A 16,039-nucleotide genomic window follows, 5' to 3' on the forward strand; every position below is an offset into this window, starting at 1 on the left:
GCTTTTGACTCCTATCTCCCCTTCTGCTATTGACTAAGACAGGACCGTCCGCCCGTTTCCTGCTTTAAAACAAGATCATGGTAACCCCAGACGTGGCAGACTCCCTCCCAAATCTGCCAGTTAAAGGAGGTATTACCTGGTTTATGCTGAAAGGGTCAAATACAAAGTTTCGAAATGCAATTGTTTCGAATCAAAAGGACCGGAAAAAAAAACGAATACACTTTTTTTTGGGGGGGGGCGGCAAACCCCTGTTTTTTGGGCAAAAACCACACATTTTACCTATACCAAGCCCAAAAAAAAAGACATTTAAAAAAAGTCATTCAATCATTTTTTTTTCTTGATCCTTTTGAGTCGAACGTATTGCATTCGACCCTTTTGAATTTGACCCTTTGACTGGACACCGTATTCCCTCTATCAGCCATTTTGACCTACGACTTGTTAACCTCCTCAAACCCCTCACCCCCTCGAGAATGGCATCTCGTAGATGAGGCCTTTTGCCTAGATGGATCACCCCCTCCTTCAAAACTCTCAACCACACTCTAGAATGCAGATGGCGGGCCAACCCTTTTCCCCTTAATAGAGCTGCCTATGCCCGTCCGACCCATGTCTGCAAGACAGATATCCGAAAGGCCAAAAAATCCTTCCACTGGAACAGAATCTCTAGCGCCCATAACAGCAGTAAGGATCTCCACAGTATAATCTCAGAATTCACGGCCCGCCTCTGCACATCGCACCCCCACACAATTCCGAAGCACTCTGATACCATCTTTGACCATTTCTACAACATCTCAGTAGAAATAAACTGCTCCTTTAGCACGAAACTAGCAGCAAACCCACCTCGATCACCTGCAGTCCCTCATGACTACTCCAACCCTCCCTCCTCTCGCCCTATCTTCTCCTCCTTCACTCTCATCTCGACTTCCAGAAGCTTCTTGCTAGCAACTGCCCATCTGGATCTGTGAGAAATCCATGCCCGCCGGCACTCCTCAAAGAAATCTTTTCTTCAACCTGTGTGAGCAGCATTGTGAGATCCATCATCACTCCTCCAGTGCCTCACGCATTTTACCGCAGCGTTCAAGACATCACACATAAAATCCCCCACCCACTCAAAACACCCTACTTTGACCCACCTTTTCCAGCCAACTACAGACCCATTTCTAACAACCGCTTCTTAGCCAAACTCACTCACCAAACAGCCTACTCTCAGGTGTGCCTCTTCACTGAATCCAACCTCGACCCCGCCCAGTCCGCCTTCAGACCCCTCTGTGGAACTGAATCATCCCTAGTTTCTATCTGGGATGACCTCAAAAGCACCGCAGACACATCAATCTGTGCCGCACTTATCCTCCTCGACCTCTCAGCAAGCTGTGCTCCACTTATCCTCCTTGACCTCTCAGCAAGCTGTGCTGCACTTATCCGCCTCAACCTCTCAGCAAGCTGTGCTGGACTTATCCGCCTCAACCTCTCAGCAAGCTGTGCTGCACTTATCCACCTCGACCTCTCAGCAAGCTGTGCTGCACTTATCCGCCTCAACCTCTCAGCAAGCTGTGCTGCACTTATCCAACTCGACCTCTCAGCAAGCTGTGCTGCACTTATCCGCCTCAAGCTCCACTTATCCTCCTCGACCTCTCAGCAAGCTGTGCTGGACTTATCCGCCTCAACCTCTCAGCAAGCTGTGCTGCACTTATCCACCTCGACCTCTCAGCAAGCTGTGCTGCACTTATCCGCCTCAACCTCTCAGCAAGCTGTGCTGCACTTATCCACCTCGACCTCTCAGCAAGCTGTGCTGCACTTATCCGCCTCAACCTCTCAGCAAGCTGTGCTGGACTTATCCGCCTCAACCTCTCAGCAAGCTGTGCTGCACTTATCCATCTCGACCTCTCAGCAAGCTGTGCTGGACTTATCCTCCTCGACCTCTCAGCAAGCTGTGCTGGACTTATCCGCCTCAACCTCTCAGCAAGCTGTGCTGCACTTATCCTCCTCGACCTCTCAGCAAGCTGTGCTCCACTTATCCTCCTCGAACTCTCAGCAAGCTGTGCTGCACTTATCTGCCTCAACCTCTCAGCAAGCTGTGCTGGACTTATCTGCCTCAACCTCTCAGCAAGCTGTGCTGCACTTATCCATCTCGACCTCTCAGCAAGCTGTGCTGGACTTATCCTCCTCGACCTCTCAGCAAGCTGTGCTGCACTTATCCTCCTCGACCTCTCAGCAAGCTGTGCTCCACTTATCCTCCTCGACCTCTCAGCAAGCTGTGCTGGACTTATCCTCCTCGACCTCTCAGCAAGCTGTGCTGCACTTATCCTCCTCGACCTCTCAGCAAGCTGTGCTGCACTTATCCTCCTCGAACTCTCAGCAAGCTGTGCTGCACTTATCTGCCTCAACCCCTCAGCAAGCTGTGCTGGACTTATCTGCCTCAACCTCTCAGCAAGCTGTGCTGCACTTATCCATCTCGACCTCTCAGCAAGCTGTGCTGGACTTATCCTCCTCGACCTCTCAGCAAGCTGTGCTGCACTTATCCTCCTCGACCTCTCAGCAAGCTGTGCTCCACTTATCCTCCTCGACCTCTCAGCAAGCTGTGCTGGACTTATCCTCCTCGACCTCTCAGCAAGCTGTGCTGCACTTATCCTCCTCGACCTCTCAGCAAGCTGTGCTGGACTTATCCGCCTCAACCTCTCAGCAAGCTGTGCTGCACTTATCCATCTCGACCTCTCAGCAAGCTGTGCTGGACTTATCCGCCTCAACCTCTCAGCAAGCTGTGCTGCACTTATCCATCTCGACCTCTCAGCAAGCTGTGCTGCACTTATCCTCCTCGACCTCTCAGCAAGCTGTGCTGCACTTATCCTCCTCGAACTCTCAGCAAGCTGTGCTGCACTTATCCTCCTCGACCTCTCAGCAAGCTGTGCTGGACTTATCCTCCTCGACCTCTCAGCAAGCTGTGCTGGACTTATCCACCTCGACCTCTCAGCAAGCTGTGCTGCACTTATCCTCCTCGACCTCTCAGCAAGCTGTGCTGCACTTATCCTCCTCGACCTCTCAGCAAGCTGTGCTGCACTTATCCTCCTCGACCTCTCAGCAAGCTGTGCTGCACTTATCCTCCTCGACCTCTCAGCAAGCTGTGCTGCACTTATCCTCCTCGAACTCTCAGCAAGCTGTGCTGCACTTATCCGCCTCAACCTCTCAGCAAGCTGTGCTGCACTTATCCGCCTCAACCTCTCAGCAAGCTGTGCTGTACTTATCCGCCTCAACCTCTCAGCAAGCTGTGCTGCACTTATCCTCCTCAACCTCTCAGCAAGCTGTGCTGCACTTATCCTCCTCGACCTCTCAGCAAGCTGTGCTGCACTTATCCATCTCGACCTCTCAGCAAGCTGTGCTGGACTTATCTGCCTCAACCTCTCAGCAAGCTGTGCTGCACTTATCCGCCTCAACCTCTCAGCAAGCTGTGCTGCACTTATCCTCCTCAACCTCTCAGCAAGCTGTGCTGCACTTATCCTCCTCGAACTCTCAGCAAGCTGTGCTGCACTTATCCTCCTCGACCTCTCAGCAAGCTGTGCTGCACTTATCCGCCTCAACCTCTCAGCAAGCTGTGCTGGACTTATCCTCCTCGAGCTCTCAGCAAGCTGTGCTGCACTTATCCGCCTCAACCTCTCAGCAAGCTGTGCTGGACTTATCCGCCTCAACCTCTCAGCAAGCTGTGCTGGACTTATCCGCCTCAACCTCTCAGCAAGCTGTGCTGCACTTATCCACCTCGACCTCTCAGCAAGCTGTGCTGGACTTATCCGCCTCAACCTCTCAGCAAGCTGTGCTGCACTTATCCGCCTCAACCTCTCAGCAAGCTGTGCTGCACTTATCCTCCTCAACCTCTCAGCAAGCTGTGCTGCACTTATCCTCCTCGACCTCTCAGCAAGCTGTGCTGCACTTATACATCTCGACATCTCAGCAAGCTGTGCTGGACTTATCCTCCTCGACCTCTCAGCAAGCTGTGCTGCACTTATCCGCCTCGACCTCTCAGCAAGCTGTGCTGGACTTATCCTCCTCGACCTCTCAGCAAGCTGTGCTCCACTTATCCTCCTCGACCTCTCAGCAAGCTGTGCTGGACTTATCCTCCTCGACCTCTCAGCAAGCTGTGCTGCACTTATCCTCCTCGACCTCTCAGCAAGCTGTGCTGGACTTATCCGCCTCAACCTCTCAGCAAGCTGTGCTGCACTTATCCATCTCGACCTCTCAGCAAGCTGTGCTGGACTTATCCGCCTCAACCTCTCAGCAAGCTGTGCTGCACTTATCCATCTCGACCTCTCAGCAAGCTGTGCTGCACTTATCCTCCTCGACCTCTCAGCAAGCTGTGCTGCACTTATCCTCCTCGACCTCTCAGCAAGCTGTGCTGCACTTATCCTCCTCGACCTCTCAGCAAGCTGTGCTGGACTTATCCTCCTCGACCTCTCAGCAAGCTGTGCTGGACTTATCCACCTCGACCTCTCAGCAAGCTGTGCTGCACTTATCCTCCTCGACCTCTCAGCAAGCTGTGCTGCACTTATCCTCCTCGACCTCTCAGCAAGCTGTGCTGCACTTATCCTCCTCGACCTCTCAGCAAGCTGTGCTGCACTTATCCTCCTCGACCTCTCAGCAAGCTGTGCTGCACTTATCCTCCTCGAACTCTCAGCAAGCTGTGCTGCACTTATCCGCCTCAACCTCTCAGCAAGCTGTGCTGCACTTATCCGCCTCAACCTCTCAGCAAGCTGTGCTGCACTTATCCTCCTCAACCTCTCAGCAAGCTGTGCTGCACTTATCCTCCTCGACCTCTCAGCAAGCTGTGCTGCACTTATCCATCTCGACCTCTCAGCAAGCTGTGCTGGACTTATCTGCCTCAACCTCTCAGCAAGCTGTGCTGCACTTATCCGCCTCAACCTCTCAGCAAGCTGTGCTGCACTTATCCTCCTCAACCTCTCAGCAAGCTGTGCTGCACGTATCCTCCTCGAACTCTCAGCAAGCTGTGCTGCACTTATCCTCCTCGACCTCTCAGCAAGCTGTGCTGCACTTATCCGCCTCAACCTCTCAGCAAGCTGTGCTGGACTTATCCTCCTCGAGCTCTCAGCAAGCTGTGCTGCACTTATCCGCCTCAACCTCTCAGCAAGCTGTGCTGGACTTATCCGCCTCAACCTCTCAGCAAGCTGTGCTGGACTTATCCGCCTCAACCTCTCAGCAAGCTGTGCTGCACTTATCCACCTCGACCTCTCAGCAAGCTGTGCTGGACTTATCCGCCTCAACCTCTCAGCAAGCTGTGCTGCACTTATCCACCTCAACCTCTCAGCAAGCTGTGCTGCACTTATCCTCCTCAACCTCTCAGCAAGCTGTGCTGCACTTATCCTCCTCGACCTCTCAGCAAGCTGTGCTGCACTTATCCATCTCGACATCTCAGCAAGCTGTGCTGGACTTATCCTCCTCGACCTCTCAGCAAGCTGTGCTGCACTTATCCGCCTCGACCTCTCAGCAAGCTGTGCTGGACTTATCCTCCTCGACCTCTCAGCAAGCTGTGCTCCACTTATCCTCCTCGACCTCTCAGCAAGCTGTGCTGGACTTATCCTCCTCGACCTCTCAGCAAGCTGTGCTGGATTTATCCTCCTCAACCTCTCAGCAAGCTGTGCTGCACTTATCCTCCTCGACCTCTCAGCAAGCTGTGCTGCACTTATCCATCTCAACCTCTCTGGGTCCTTTGACACCATTGCTCACACCATCCTGTGACACAGCATCAGGGGTAGGAATCAGACACCGAGGTGGCATGTCTTTATTTATTAAGGTAAAAGGAAAGCCTAACTCTCCAGTGGTATCCCTATTAATAAAGCCTAACTCTCCAGTGGTTTCCCTATTAAAAAACACATAATCTAGGGTATGAGGCGTCAGAATGTCCAGATTTAAAAGCTGCCTCTGTCCAAAACTCCTAATCTGACCCTGTCACTACCACAAAAAGGAAAAACAACAATACCTAGGAGGATGACTCCCTCTTCCTAGTATCCAAAAAGGGTCTCTTGTTTCAAGACTGTATCAGTTTGTTGCCACCATTCTGGGGGCCAGGAGAATGCCTCCCTTCTCCTGGTTCAGTTCCAGTGTAGGACAGGAAAGTCCTGGGCAATGGGTTACTCTAAATGTGTTTCCTCGTCCAGGAGAATGTCTCCCTTCTGGCTCAGTCCCAACTCTCCTTTGTAGCCATTGTAGTTCTTGACACAGTTCCTTTAAGGGGACCTGGCTTTATTATCTTCCCCCCTTTTGGTGTAGTTCACTTTGTTTGTCAGAAAAGCTGCAGTGAGGGCACTTTCCCTTGTGACACGGGCTCGACTTAATCTCGCTAGTAGTCTGGTGCGTGCCACTGGGCGGAGGGGTTTTTCCTCGAATACACAGTTCTCTTCGTTGGGTGTCAGTGGCCTTGAGGTTGCCACTGAGACGAAGGGACTTCCCTCACCATCCCAAAAGAAACCTGCATTCAGGCACTGTACTCATCCTTGTGATTGCTCCCTTTAAATCAACAAGAATAGGGGGATCTTCCTTCTCCGTCCAATCCTCCTTTATCTGGAACTTTATTCCCCTAAGCATCCAAGACATAGTGGATCACCTTGCTTTCCGATTGGCCCTCAAGACCTGGTGTTACCCCCCCAAACCCTGATGAACCCAAGCCTCTTTGGGTTAGTTAACCACATTTTAGGTAAGCTGGGGCAGCAATGAACCCACATTAGATGTACCAAGTGATGGTGAAAATAAACTCCAGCAGTTGACAGGACAGAATCCACATCTATGAAACCAAGAAACCAGCCAGAACACACGGATACATATCACACTCCATGCTTATGGAAGATAGCTAAATGCAAGGCCACTCGCCCACACGCATCTGCTATCTTACCCCATTTTTAAGACACTTCGCACAACACCACTGCCATAAGAATGCAGCTATCCCCCACAACAAAATGTCGGTCTATGGACATATGAGTCTCCTGCACTCGTAGACTCCCCAGTTGACCTCACAGCACCCATCCACATGCCGGCTCGATATGGGTAGCTAGAAGGGACTAGGCCCCCCTACCCACCTTCGTATTGGCTGAAATGCACACATATTATTCTTCTGATGAATTTCCTATACCTTGGACTTCGATCCCCCGAGGGCTTTCGCCTACAGCGCTTTGAGACCATCCTAGTGGGAAAAGGCTTTATACAATGAGAAATTACATTACATTCACTTGCAAATAAAACATTACCATTTAAACCTAGGGCACATTCCACATGCAGCATGGGAGTTACTCTTGCTTTTATGGCCAATGTGCCATTTGAGGAGATTTGCAAAGTGGCAACTTTGAGTTCAGTACACACCTTTAGACAACACTTCTGTGTTGATACACAGGCGAGATCATAATCACAGGTGGAACAGGCAGTACTTAAACACCTTTATCAACTGTTCTGAGATGCCCACCACCTGCTTCAGGTACTGATTGCTAATCTATGCAAAGCATGTGAATCTAAGAGGATTCACAATCTCCAGAAAACAAATATTACTCACCAGTAATAGTCTTTCTGAAGCTTGTATGTGCTTCTAATCACATGAGCCCGCCCTGCCTCCCCACTAGAGAGCAACGAGACAGTACAAAATGTATATATATGAGAAAAACAGCCTTGCATACAGTACGCTTACATATGACAAGGCAGATAAAGAAACAATCTTAGGATGTCTACATGTGCTGGATCATGGTACCTGTACACATAGGATAAGGATAGTGTGACAGGAATGCCCCTGTTCACGCACCTTTTTTGACTTAGAAGAAACAAATGTCATACTCTGAACCAACAACTAGATGGCGAAGTATGCAAAGCATGTAGTTCTATGCAGATACAAGCTCCAGAAAGTCTGTTACTGGTAAGTAACATTCTGTTTGTATTGTGCTTCATATTGGAGAGCTTTTCCTGTGGTGCGTATAGTGGGTGCTGAGTTTTATACTTTAATACATCCAGGATGTGGCGGATGAGTATCCTGAGGTCGGCACACAGAGCACAACAACGTTTGAGGTCTCCAAGGACTTAAGATCATGGTCATGGCAGTGACTGGTGACTAGTGGTAGTGGCTACTGGTCCACATGGATGTCAGGATTTTTACCCAGAGGAGAAGGTTCCATTCTACGCTTTATGCCAGTGCCTAATTTCCACGCCAAAGGTGGTCGACATGCCCACCTTGGGATGTGCCAGGTATTTCAGCAGAGAATAGTGACGTACTCGAAGCAATGCTCTGGAGAACGGTGGGTCTGTTTACTGCAAAGGAACCATGACCCCTGACAGCCATGTAGTCCATGAGCATCCATGTACCAATGCATATCACCCTGGTGTGTAGGATAAACATTACACTCTATAAATATAGCCTCTACACAGTTTTATCACAAAGCCAATAAGCATTCTATCTTTCTATTATGTTTTCATCTATGAACAATTTATAAACCTTTCACACATGTTTTGTCAATGTTACACTTTACGTTTGTTCATGCAGTTAATATAACACATTATAAAAAATGTCTAATGACGATGTTTTAAAATACCATGTTACAAAGCTAAATAACAGTTGTTTGATTACATTACACATTTCATATAAACATTTTTTTTAATATCCAGTAATGCATTTTTATGTTGCCAAGTTACAAAACAATTAACAGTTAATTTAATTTCAATTAATATACCAGAGTTCTGATATTTGTGTGTTCCTCACTTTTTGTTCCTAACAACTTTTAAGCAGGCATGTGGCAGTAAAATTAAGTGTACCCCATTACCCTACATCAGCCTTGCGCCCAACATCTCACTCAACAGTTTCGGCCCAACAACAGTTGTCTAGAGTCCTTGAACTCCAGACAATATCGGACCAGGTGGTTGAGGGTTTCTTTCACTGGCCTCTGTGCCTAGGTGCTTGAGGGTTTCTTTCACTGGCCTCTGTGCCTAGGTGTTTGAGGGTTTCTTTCACTGGCCTCTGTGCCTAGGTGCTTGAGGGTTTCTTTCACTGGCCTCTGTGCAAAACCTACGCTGTGTTGTCTGACATTTCTTGTCCCATTTACTTGTTCATTCTAGAGTTGGAAACTGATTTAGTCGAAACTGTAGGTATTCAACGCGTACTTCAGGACAAAGAAAAAGAGAAACCTATGTTGGTATTTCCGTACTCTTCCTGGGAAATTTGGCATGATCTCTGCGTAGTGAGTATGTGGCCACCAGATCGCTTGTTTCGGCCCAGTCAAAGATAAACAACTTCTTTTTCACAACACAGGTTGGAATTGCCAGTTCCTCACACAAGGACCCACCAACGTGTTGCACATTCTTTGTTTAAAGTCGTTTATGGTACCCGCTGAGGCTAGTGTTGAGTTATGCCTCAGTGCTTGGTAAATCCAGTTTGCCGCTGGAATTAAGAATTTCACAAACTCTGACAACTTTCTCCACGCCAATGAAACCAGCCCAAACTCATGCGTAATGACAGCGTTGGAAAGTGAGTGAATTAGCCAGGCGTAAGGTTTTCTTCCATAACACACCCTGTAAAGAGCTTAGGTAGGAACCTAGATCTGCAAGAGTAAGATCAAGACCGCATAGAATTGTGGGTTCAACTTGAGCAGATAGAACTTTGGTAAAGGCAGGAGAGAGTATCTACACAATTGGGAGTGTACTCTTCATTTTGAGAAGCAGTGGAGTGAATTGCCCTTTAATGAAAACTTTCCATTCCAGTGTTGAACATGAGTTAGTTAGACAGTACCCCCACATACCTACCTGACTTTACCCATGCCAGTGGTTATACACCAGCCTTCCAGGTAAATGTTTTAGGGTTCTTCTTTGTAGTAAAAATGACAGCCTTCAATTTTTGAACATTTGACTTCAGGTTGTTGTCTAATATGTATTGGAAGAAGAGGCCCAGCTTCCTGTGCCATCCTAACGGGGTCTTATCAAGTAAGATTAGATCGCCACTGTTGCATGTCACCCCTGCCGGGGGGGACATGGTATCCTCCAGTGTGTGTCATGGTCACATGGCTTCCCATGTGACCATGTTAATAAAAGGGACGAGCTGCTTCCGGCTCGTCAGTCACGACGGAAACTGACTCCGGTGTCCTTCTTGTGGGGGAAGCACCATGTTGGTGCTGCACCGTGGGTGCTGGGCCCAAGGACGGGGCCCAGCTTGAGGACGGTGCCCCTGCCGGGCAACGCCGTCCGGACGGTGCCCCTGCAGGGCAACGCCGTCCTAGTGTGTCCCCAGCCATGTGAGGTGGGCTGGGGAGGCGACCCCGGCCTGGGTGCCCCCAGAGCCGGGGCCGCGGTGAGCCGGGTGCCCCCTGGCCATGGGTGCGGAGCTCCGGTGATCCGGAGCGGGTGAGGTGCCCCCACTCTTGTGTTTGCAGCGTGAACGCTGCACTGGTGTGCGCCGTCGGGCGTTCCCCGACATGAGCAATGGGGCTGCCCGGTGACTCGGGGCAGCCCTCAACAATGGCGACGAAGGCTGGAGCCCTGCGTGCGAAGCGGCGTCGGCCGCACGGACGAGGTGCAGACTACATCGCCGCAAGCTACGGAGGGTGGCGGGCCCATCTCCAACTGGGCCCGCAAAGAAGAAGAGGATGGCGAGCTGCCCTCTCTGTCCCCGAGGGAGACGGAACGTGTCGGCGGCTGCGCCACCATGGAGGAGGAAGAGGGGCCCCGCGCGCCCCGAAAGGAAATGGTGAGGCGGGCCCGCCACCAACTGGGCCCGCACAAGCTGCCCGCCCCAGCCCTGAGTGGGAGGGAAGAGGTCCACGGTATTGGCCGTGTGTGTGGCTGCACCCCTCCCCCACCTTGGACGATGCCTCTCCCGCCACAAGGGGGGGCGGAAGAGATGGTCGGCTGCGGCTGCGCGAGGGAGAGAGAGTGCCCGCGGCGTCAGCCGCATGGAGGAGGCGCTGCCCCCCCACCCGCGACCAGCGCATAGGAGGAGTGGTGAACATCGACGCAGAAGAGGAAATGAGGCGGGCCCACCACCAAGTGGGCCCGCAAAGACAATGGAGGCTCGCTCTGAGGAGCGGGCAGAGGAGAGACCTGGCGGCCCCTTCCCAATGCCGCGGAGAGGGGTGAGCTGCCTGCCCCTCCCCCACCCGCAGGTTGAGAGAGGGAGGAGCATACATTTTCAAACAGCAAAAAGAAAAAAAAGAAAAAAAAAGAAAACTGTGGAACCACGGAGTCCCGTGGCGACCCTCTCCGAACAAAGGAAAGGGCGTGGCCTAAACATCCCAGGCCCGCAGCGGAGGAAAATAAAAAAAGGGGGAGGGAAATGTAACTGGATGCACGACAGTGGGAGACAGCACCTCGGGTACCCTGCCACACAGCAGGCATCCAGCCCACCAGCATCCCTCAAGGGGGCCTGGAGTGCCCCAGCCCCAAGACAAGGAGAAGGGGGGCGAAGAGCCCGGGAATGCCTGCATGCCCTGCCTCGCCCATGGCAGGAGGGGGCAGATATGAGGGCCTGCACTCAGTGTGGCCCACGGAGCACTGGCCTGTGCCCCAGTGATCAACAAAGGGGGGCGCAGGGCAAGAAGGGCAACTCTGCTAGGCCCACCACGAGGGACAAGCATGGAAGGTCCCCATGCCCAACAGGCGGAGGGGGCCGCACATCCCACCCGGAAGAGGCTGCTGTGATCGCCCAGCCACAGGGTAGCGGCTCCCCAAGGGAGTGCTCGTGCGCCCTCAACTCAGACCTGCCAAAGGGGCCACGCTGATGAGGGGGCAGGTTGCCCCGGGTAAAAAGGAAAGGAGTGGGTGTGAGTTACCCGGTGCGGTTATGCTGGCACCCCCCTCTTTGGACTCTGGGGAGAAGAAGCGGAATGACGGGCCTGCTGCCAAGGTGGCCGATGTGGTCCCTGGGCCTCCCCAGATGCGGCTTTGCCGGCCCCTTTTTGACTCAGGTGAACGCGAGGGAGGACACAGACGGTGTCCAGATATGGAGGTGCAGAAGATGGACGTCATCACCAACGTCCTCGATGAACACTCCAGGCCTGCAGAGACAGACTGGGGTGAACTGGTTCGGGGGTGGGAAGTGTGGTATGGTGCACAGATGAACACGCTGTATGCCTCAAATGGTGCCAGTAGTTTTAGTATTGTGTGATGATAGAACCACTCACCCAGGTTAATAAAGGGTGTGACAATTAGCAGAGTGGTTTGGATAATAGTAGTTGTGTTTGTGTTGGGATTGTTGGGGTTTTGTTTTGTCGTTATGGAAAAGGAGGAGTGTTGCATGTCACCCCTGCCGGGGGGGACATGGTATCCTCCAGTGTGTGTCATGGTCACATGGCTTCCCATGTGACCATGTTAATAAAAGGGACGAGCTGCTTCCGGCTCATCAGTCACGACGGAAACTGACTCCGGTGTCCTTCTTGTGGGGGAAGCACCATGTTGGTGCTGCACCGTGGGTGCTGGGCCCAAGGACGGGGCCCAGCTTGAGGACGGTGCCCCTGCCGGGCAACGCCGTCCGGACGGTGCCCCTGCCGGGCAACGCCGTCCTAGTGTGTCCCCAGCCATGTGAGGTGGGCTGGGGAGGCGACCCCGGCCTGGGTGCCCCCAGAGCCGGGGCCGCGGTGAGCCGGGTGCCCCCTGGCCATGGGTGCGGAGCTCCGGTGATCCGGAGCGGGTGAGGTGCCCCCACTCTTGTGTTTGCAGCGTGAACGCTGCACTGGTGTGCGCCGTCGGGCGTTCCCCGACATGAGCAATGGGGCTGCCCGGTGACTCAGCGACCTTTAGCAACCATTTATTGAAGACAGGTCTTTGCCATTTTAGCTTTGTTAAGCATGTTCATTGCAGCTTCCAAACACACCCAGTCTTCAGATGTTAACTTGACCGCCCCTTCTGAGATAAAGATATCTTCCTTCAAAGATAATTGTGTGATTTTGGCCAGGAAGTCTGAGGTTTCCTCCAAGGTCTTTAATAGAGAAAGACCATAGCCTAGTGAACACAATACCTCTTTCCTTCCAGACAATCTGTGCTACTAGGTTCCATGTAAAGTAGCAGACCGCCCTTTCAGACGCTGGGTTCGAGAGAGTCGCCCTTTCAATGTCATCTGGGCGTATATTGCCCACATCACTGGGATGGCCGGAAGCTCTTAAGCAACGGAACTCGATTCATAGGCAGAATTCCATTCACCTGGGAAATGAGCTCCCAACCAATTGTTTTTCCTAGTGGGTTTAGTTCCTGCCTCTGCTTTGGGGTTTCACCTATCAAAGACCGCTCTAGCTGTGATTCGGGATCCATGACAGTGCTTATGTTCTTTAGTTAAGTCCCAAAACCACTGAGCCTTCCGCACTGTTTAGGTCCAAGTCCGCCTGAACTTCAGCAATGTTTTCCTTTCCTGTGGGATTTCCTAAAAATGTAGTGATTTTACTTTGTTCGGACTTAGATTTCTTTGTTGGTCCAGAATGTGTTGAGGATAAATCCCTCGGAAGAGGACCCACACTAGGGTTATCTTGATGCTGTTGGACCTTTGCCAGGTCCTTAACTGTCCCTTGTTCTGGCAGTCAACGGATATATTTCAATAAGGTTCTCTGTTTGTTTAGATTAGAGGGTGGTTGATTCTTAGTTTTTTTGGTTCTCTCTTGTTGTTTTTTTCCTGACTTTGACCTGACTTGGTAAAACTGTCCAGTCCCCTCACATAGCGGGTTTTTGTTTGTTCCAGTGAAGGTTCCTCCATGATTTTATGAGCTTCCCCCGTCAAATTGCACTAAAATAAGGGGGAAGGACTGTTTGGTGCCTCTCTTCAAGTCCAGCACATGGCTAGTTATTTGCTCTTGCTGCTGAGCAAGGGAGACCTCTTGTACCTGTGTGATTAGGGTGCATTGGGTCCCTTTGTTTTGTTGTGCTTCTGTCTTTACCACCCTCGTTTGTTGGCCTAGTGGATCTTAAACCAGACTTTATACCATTCATTTGGTTTTCGAGTAGCTCCAAATTTGAATCCATCGAGCCCAACGTCCTCGTGTTCTCCACTACCGCATCTTTGATGTTATCACATTGGGCCTGGTTCATGGAACGTTTTCCTATGGGATTGTGCCATTATAAAACACTTCAATGAATCAAGTTGGACTCAAAAACAAGGTGTAAGGCAGAAATGGAGGCAGGTCCCAGTATGTCTGTTTCGGGCAAGATGTTTGAGTCACGATGTAAGTCAGTGTTTCTTGGAGTGAAGTCGTCTTTATTATTATTATTTGGAATGTATTAAGCGCAACGGTCACCCAAAGGCATCTTGGCGCTAGAGGAGAGACAGATGTCCATGGATGGAGAACGGCCAGCAGGAGGAGAGCTGATCTAAAAAAGAAAGGTTTTCATAGCTTTCCTGGCCAACTTCTTTGTAGAAGACGTAGCTCGTTCCAAGCAGTGGCCGCGGTTACAGAGAAGGAATAGCCACCTATCCTAGCACGATTAAAGGATGGCACAACAAGCAGATCTGCCGACGCCGAGCGAAGCTGGCGACTAGGAAGACACCGCACAAACTTAGAGATTAGAAACTCTGGACCAACATTGTGAATGGAACGATGGACAATACACATAGCCTTAAATTGGATGCGTTGACATACTGGAAGCCAGTGTAGAGAGCGCAGGACAGGGGAAGTATGTGCCCCATAAGGGGAGCCAGCGCCTGTCCTAGCCACCAGATTTTGTAGGCGCTGTAATCTCTGAATAAGACCTCTCGGTTGGGCAAGATATAAAGCCATACCTGCATTGGGTGTTTTTTTTCCAAAATGACTGATGCTAAAATATTAAAAGCGTTGCACCAGTTGTCATATGTGTGAGGTATTTGTGCCTTGTGTTGTTGCTTCTTTAGCTTCCTTGTGTATATCATGGCCTTTTTGTTCTGCCTCTAGCAGTGAAAATATCTCAATTAATTATTTTCTATCTATTCTGTCCTTGTCGTTTGGTTCTATGTTCTATTCTAAGGGTTTGTTAAATTTGTCTTGCATTGCCTTATCCAGCTGTTTAATTATTGTTGGTATTAATGCGTGTAACCCCGCACTTATGTCTGTTGTTGGCCTTTCATCCTCCTTGTTACCCAAGATGTCTCCATTCCCTGTTCTGCGACTTATGATTTCCGTGGTTACGGTTCCAATGGCCCCCAGCGTGTTGGGCCCCCGGTCAGGTTGCCTATGGTAATGGTAGGGATAAGTGCCACGCCCCCCTCTCTGGCGTGGTTCTCTGTGCTCCTACTTGCTTCCCCTTGTTCCCCTAACCATGCTTGCAGATGGCTATTCTTGTGTCGTCCCTCTTTGTCCCTTGCTATTTCCCCCTTTCTTATTTCCCCTATGTGTGCCATAGCTTGTTCCATTTTGTCGCATTTCTCCTTGATCATTTCAAGCATCTTAACTATAGCATTTATCTCAGTCCCATTGTTTTTACCTTCGTTTTTCTTGTTTTGCTCGCGGCTGCCTTCTGCTCCTGTTGTTGCCGCGGCCTCTCCTTCTTTGTGCTTTTTCTTTGGTGGCTCCTCGGTTTGCAGCTCTATGATTTCGTCCTTCTCATCCGATTTGTCGTTGAGTCTTAGAAGTACCCAGGGCCAGCTGTGCACTTTTTGCGCCTCAGCCGCCCACTGGACGAGTTTCTTTCCCATTTTTGTTGTTGTATTATTTGCTTCCTCTATTGTTCCACTTTTCTTTCTTAGGCCTGTCTTCTCTTTTGGCGTCTTCATCCTATGTCCCGGAGCGTGGCGCTCCTGCTGTGTGTCCCTCCGCGAGTCTTGCGTCCGCCGACCGTTTACCAGAGCTCGCGGTTCTATTGTCCTCACCCCAGCATGTACACCCGCATTTTCCGTTTGCGGCACCCGACGTACCGCTAGGCTGTAGTGATACTTCAGAGGAGCCTGGTAAAGCTTTCACTGTTGTTCGGACTGACAGCCCCCTTCCGCTGGTTTGTCCCCCAAGCATGGTGAAGCTTCAGCTGGACTCTCAGCGTTTGACAGGACAATGGCGCTAAGTGGTTAACGGCACCGTAAAAGGCTGCGGTGCTGTTAAACACTTAGCGCCTTACTAGGAGGTCCTTTTGCGGGACT

Source organism: Ambystoma mexicanum, chromosome 6p (assembly GCF_040938575.1).
Source record: "Ambystoma mexicanum isolate Mex_15411 chromosome 6p, UKY_AmexF1_1, whole genome shotgun sequence".
In the NCBI taxonomy this organism is placed as follows: domain Eukaryota; kingdom Metazoa; phylum Chordata; class Amphibia; order Caudata; family Ambystomatidae; genus Ambystoma; species Ambystoma mexicanum.